This window comes from Athene cunicularia (assembly GCF_003259725.1).
Source record: "Athene cunicularia isolate RWA chromosome 19 unlocalized genomic scaffold, athCun1 chr19_part1, whole genome shotgun sequence".
NCBI lineage: Eukaryota > Metazoa > Chordata > Aves > Strigiformes > Strigidae > Athene > Athene cunicularia.
The window spans coordinates 1,846,466-1,851,357 of NW_020799124.1; positions in this window are offsets into that span (position 1 = coordinate 1,846,466).

A 4,892-nucleotide genomic window follows, 5' to 3' on the forward strand; every position below is an offset into this window, starting at 1 on the left:
GGGGGGGGGCAGGCTGGGTGCTGCTGAAAACCTGGTGTCCTCCTCCCCTCCTGCAAAGAGCTGTTTCAGCCAAAACAGATGCGTGGAGGTGGGGGGGACGGAGGGGGTTTGCTCTTGGGCGCAGGGGAGGTGTGGGGCAGCAAGCGCTTTCTCGGCTGCCTGCTCACCCTCTGCCCACACTCCCATCGGTGCCGTCCAGGTTCTGTGGGGCAGAACGTGGGGCAGGCAGCGTGTCATGGGCAGGTTTCCCCACCTCCCCGTAGGGATCTGTGCACCTCTTGGAAGAGATACAAAGACCGTGTTGGGGCAAAGATGCTTGAAACAGGACCAGACCCTCTCGATTGCACCCCAGGGCGCCTTGGGGGGGCGATGGCGTTGGAGGGGCTCTCACCCCCTTACCGCAGCCCAGCCTGGCAGATGTGCACCGGCCAGGCCCGGCGTGCTGGGGTGAGCCCGGCAAGGTGCTCTCCTGGGCACATTCCCGAAGGGTGCGTCCGGCCACAGTCATTAGGGCTATTAACTGAATCACCCGGGTGTTTTCCTGCCACGCTCTGTGATCGGCAGCAGCCGCAGGGTCACGCAGGCCAGCCGAGTGGGGAGCAGATGGCTGATTTCTGCACGGCCCTGGCCCGCGCGTGCAGGGATCCGCCGCCATCCATCCATCCTCTCCAGTTTCCATGGCTACGACAGAGTTTACTCTTCCCTGCCTTCGGCCGCCTGTACAGGCATGATGCAAAAAAAAGGTCCCTGTGTGAAGCAAAAAGCCCAGGGACGTGGGACCTCCTGGGTTTTTGCAGGGACAACTGCATCCCAAGGTGGTCAAACCATGGGGTAACGTACCGGGCACTGACCGTGCCGGCAGCGCCTGTGTCCCAGCTGAACGGCACCTTTGAGGCGTCCAGGAGAGCCGTGGCACGGTGTTGGGGTGCTGCCTTCTCCTCCTCGCCTCCCTGACAGCAGCGGGGACCCGGGGGAGGCAGCGAGTGATCTGGGGGTAAATCCAGGAGCAGAGCCGTCGGCCACCTCTCGTTCAGTGCGAGGTGACTGCGCGGAGCAGAGATCCCTGAGGAGGGGCTCAGGCTTTGGCTTGTTAATGAGGGAAAACAAAGCCTGAGCTTTAGGTCACTGCGTGCGATTTAAGTGGCCAAACTTGGGTCACCGGAGGCCTCTCTGGGGAGGCAGGGGGATGTCACAACACAGCAGGATTTTTGTTTGCTTGCCAGTGACACAAGCAACACCCCAACCCACGGCCAAGCTCCCCGGGGAAGGGGGAGATTTTGGTTTAGGGGCTCCCGGGACGCGGCCGAGGTGCAGTTGGCAGCGAGGGTGTGTGACCATTTCCAAATCCACGGGGTGCTCTGGGTCACGGGGCTGGGGGGGAAGCGAGAAGTGTTTCTGTAGCCCCAGTGTGTTGCCCCTGGCTGCGTTCAGCTGCGGGGAGCCACGTGTCCCCGGCAGCCCGGGCATCCCTGCCTGCTCCTGCCTGCCTGGCCAGGCTGCGGGGAGGAAAGCTCTGTCCCCCAAGGCTGGTTTTCCTTCTGCTGCCCCAGCTGATAGACTGCGGGCTCTATAGGGCGATGGGATGCAGCTCTATGTATTTATTGCACTGGGGAATCTCCCTCTTGTACCGATGGGCCCCTCGTTAGCGGCCGAGCCGAGCCGGGGTGGCCGGGTGCGTTGTGTTGTGTTGGGACCCCGTGGTACAGGCTGCCTTTCGGCAGCTCCCTCGGCGAGACGCTGGGCGCAGAGGGGTGTCGGGGTGCCGTTTGGTCTCGGGAGGGCTGGGTGAGCTCATCCAGGTGCGGGTGTGTGAGCCAGACCCGCGGTGTTGCTGTGTCCCTCCCTGGCCCCTCTCCCCACGCCCCGGGAAAGGCTCCGTGGCCGGGCGGGAAGCGAGGGCTGGCGGCCCGACGTGGACTCCCCAAAGGCGCTCGCTGCTCCCTGCACCAATCCCACTGGGGCTTCCTCCCCATCCCAGCCCCCACATCGCCTCCTGGGCAGCCAAACCAGGGGCTCTGCCCCATCGCAGGGACCTCAAACATCTCCTGGAAGCCCAGTGTGCAGAGCCTGCCCCACCAGCGCTGCGCAGCGGGGCCGGGCTCACGTCCCCTTCGCATTTCATGGGAAGGAGTCCCAGCCGGGGAGTGCTGGCGCCTGCAGATGCTGGTTCATGAAACGTTGACTTTCCAGACAGGCTTTGCAAAAGAAATGAGACGTTAGTGTTGGTACGGAAAGCCCAAGGGGTGCCGGGTTGCTTTCTCTGGTGCAAAAGGTGATCCTTCCCCGGGGCTGGCGGGGAGCCTGTGATGGAGCTGGCATTGCCCAACAGCTCCCATGCCAAAGAGGCCCAAAACACTGGCACCCCACCTGCTCCGAGCTCGTGCTTGACTCCCTGTCCGGATTTCTCATGCTTTTTCCTGAGCCCTTGTTGCCCGTTGGGTCCCCACACGGTCCTGGCCCAGCGCTGCCATGGGGTGCCACGTGGGATGCATGGTGGGGAGCAGCCAAGCGGGACCGGGGGGCTGTGGGCATTCGAGGCTGCCGGTGGGCTCGCTCCCTGGCACCCCCCATCACCTCCAGTCAAAGGGAGGAGGGTGGCAACACGTTTGCTTTCCCTGTGCCCCTGCGTGCCTTCTCTCCGCAACTTGCTAATAAATCTGTGCTGGTTTGTCCCGGAAGGCTGCTGAACCAGTTTGTTGGAGGAGCAGAGGAGAATCGCTATGGGGCATCGCCGAGTGGTTTGGATTTTTCCCTTTTTTGTGTCACGCCGGCCAGGAGGGTGGCTCTGGTGTTTCTTTAACCACAGCTGAAAAGCTGCTGTTCCAGCACGGTGGTGTTTGTCTGCAAAAGGAGGTGGTTTAGGTTTCACCGGCCCCACCTGACGGGAATTCGAGCAGGCACTAAAACTAGGGCTTCTTGTGCCTTCGTTATCGGCGTTATCTGCTCCGCCGCAGCGGCCTGGGGAGCGGGGGAGCCCCCGAGATCTGCTCCAGGCAGCCCCCACCTCCCCGGGCTGAGTCACCAACGGGCCGAGTGCGTTTGCTGCCGGTGTGACGGCAGCTGTGAGACCCAAAAAAACCCCAACGCTGATGCTTTTAATGACAGGCGAACAGCACAGCCCCGAAGAGGATTCATACCGCGCATACCTCATGCGCTGGCTATTAGCAGTGACTAAGCCCGTGCTGGGATGGAGCAGCGACCGCCTCCCCGCATCGCCCGAGTCCTGGCGTAATTAATTCTGCAGGTACCCATATCGGCACATTAACCCAAACTGGCCGTCTTCCCACCTGTCCCCAGTCTTGTTCCATATTTAATCTTTCATGTTCACCTGAGTCTCTAATTAAGCCAACTGCAATCCTCAGCTGAGAGCCTGCAGTGTACTGACAACGTCTGGCCTTCCCAGAGCATGCGAGACCCCGCCAAAAACAACCCCCAGGCTGAAGGTTTTTCTGTTTTTTCCTTTTGTTTTCTCTTTTTCCTCACCCACCCCGTCGGGAACTAACACTGGTCCCAAAGCAGGGTCTCAAGTGAGAGCCCATTAGCAGCAAAGTTCTTAAAAAAAAGGCATGTGGGGACAGTTCTGGTTTTGTTTGGGTTTTTTTCTTTTCCTTTTTTTTTTTTTTTTTTACAGCAAAGCCACAACCGGTTAGTTCGAGGTATCTGAAAAGTGCTTTTATTGGGTTTCTTTTCAGTGGCAGCAGCCATCCGGAGAGCAGAGAGCTCACCCCTGGGTGAGGCAGGGCAGCACGGAAAAGCCGTGTGCTGCTTCCCAAGGCACAGCCCCAGGAGCCGGCCTGTGGCAGGGGCAGGAGCAGCCGCTGTCCTGCCCGCGACATCCCGCCTTCTTATAACAGCATCCTGGTTAAAAATAAAACCACACGCCAAAGCAGTGAATGGGGTTCTGATTTCCCTCGGTTGCTGCACGGGTCTGGGTGATGGGGAGAGATGAGCATTGTAAATAGAACAGCATATCCATGGCAACCCCAACTTTTCATTATTGTTAATTACTTGCACAGTGCCAGAGCCGCGCATGGCGCTTCCCGGCGTGGATAAAGATAGATCCCCCCTTTCAAAGCCTCTCCAAATGACACGGAGGCGACAGCTAGCTCCTGGGAGGCTGGAGCTGGGTCTGGCAGGCAGCGACGGAGACATTTTGTGAGGAGTCGGAGAGGAGCCGGGATTTAAAGAAGGAGGGACCGGCGAGGCAGCCAGGAGCTCAGGAGCAGCTTTTTCTCCCCAAAACCACCTTCCCTGAGCGTTGGGAAATGGTCCAGAGGGGCCATAGCGGTGCGCGCCCGGCTGGGAGGAGGGGGACAGGAGTGATGGAGAGAGGGGCTGCCCCGTGCCCGAGCACTGGCTTTTCTTTCCGGTCTGTCTAATGGCGCTCCTGGGAGCGTGGAGGGGAGGGAGCACCAGCCCTGTTGTCACCGAAGAGGCAGGGATCTGTTGGCGTTGGCTGGAGCCCTCGTGCCCCGGAGGAACCTCCGGCAGAAAGCCTGCTCTGTTTTAAAACCCCTGCAGCTGAGCTCGCTCCCGAGCTCGGCCTCAGCTGGCACTGTCTGGGCGGGTTTTGCTTGTCTGTTCCTTGAGTTGTATTTTATTGGAAGCCGTTTGAAAGCTCTTGGGTGAAGGGGACCTGGTCCTGCCTCCTCCATCAGCCAGCCTGGCCCCAACCAGTGTTAAAAAGTGGGGTTTTGTACCCCAAATCCTGCTGTCGGTGTGTCTCTGGCGACGGATCACTCGCCTGTCCTCAGACGGTTGTGCCTCGGTGGGCTGTGCACGGCCACGCAGCCCCTGGTCCCCATCTCACCCCCAGCCTGGCCCGCATCGATGGAGCCTTTTGATCCACGAGCCTTTTCCTGCTGTGACTTCTCTGGCCTCCCCTCACAACA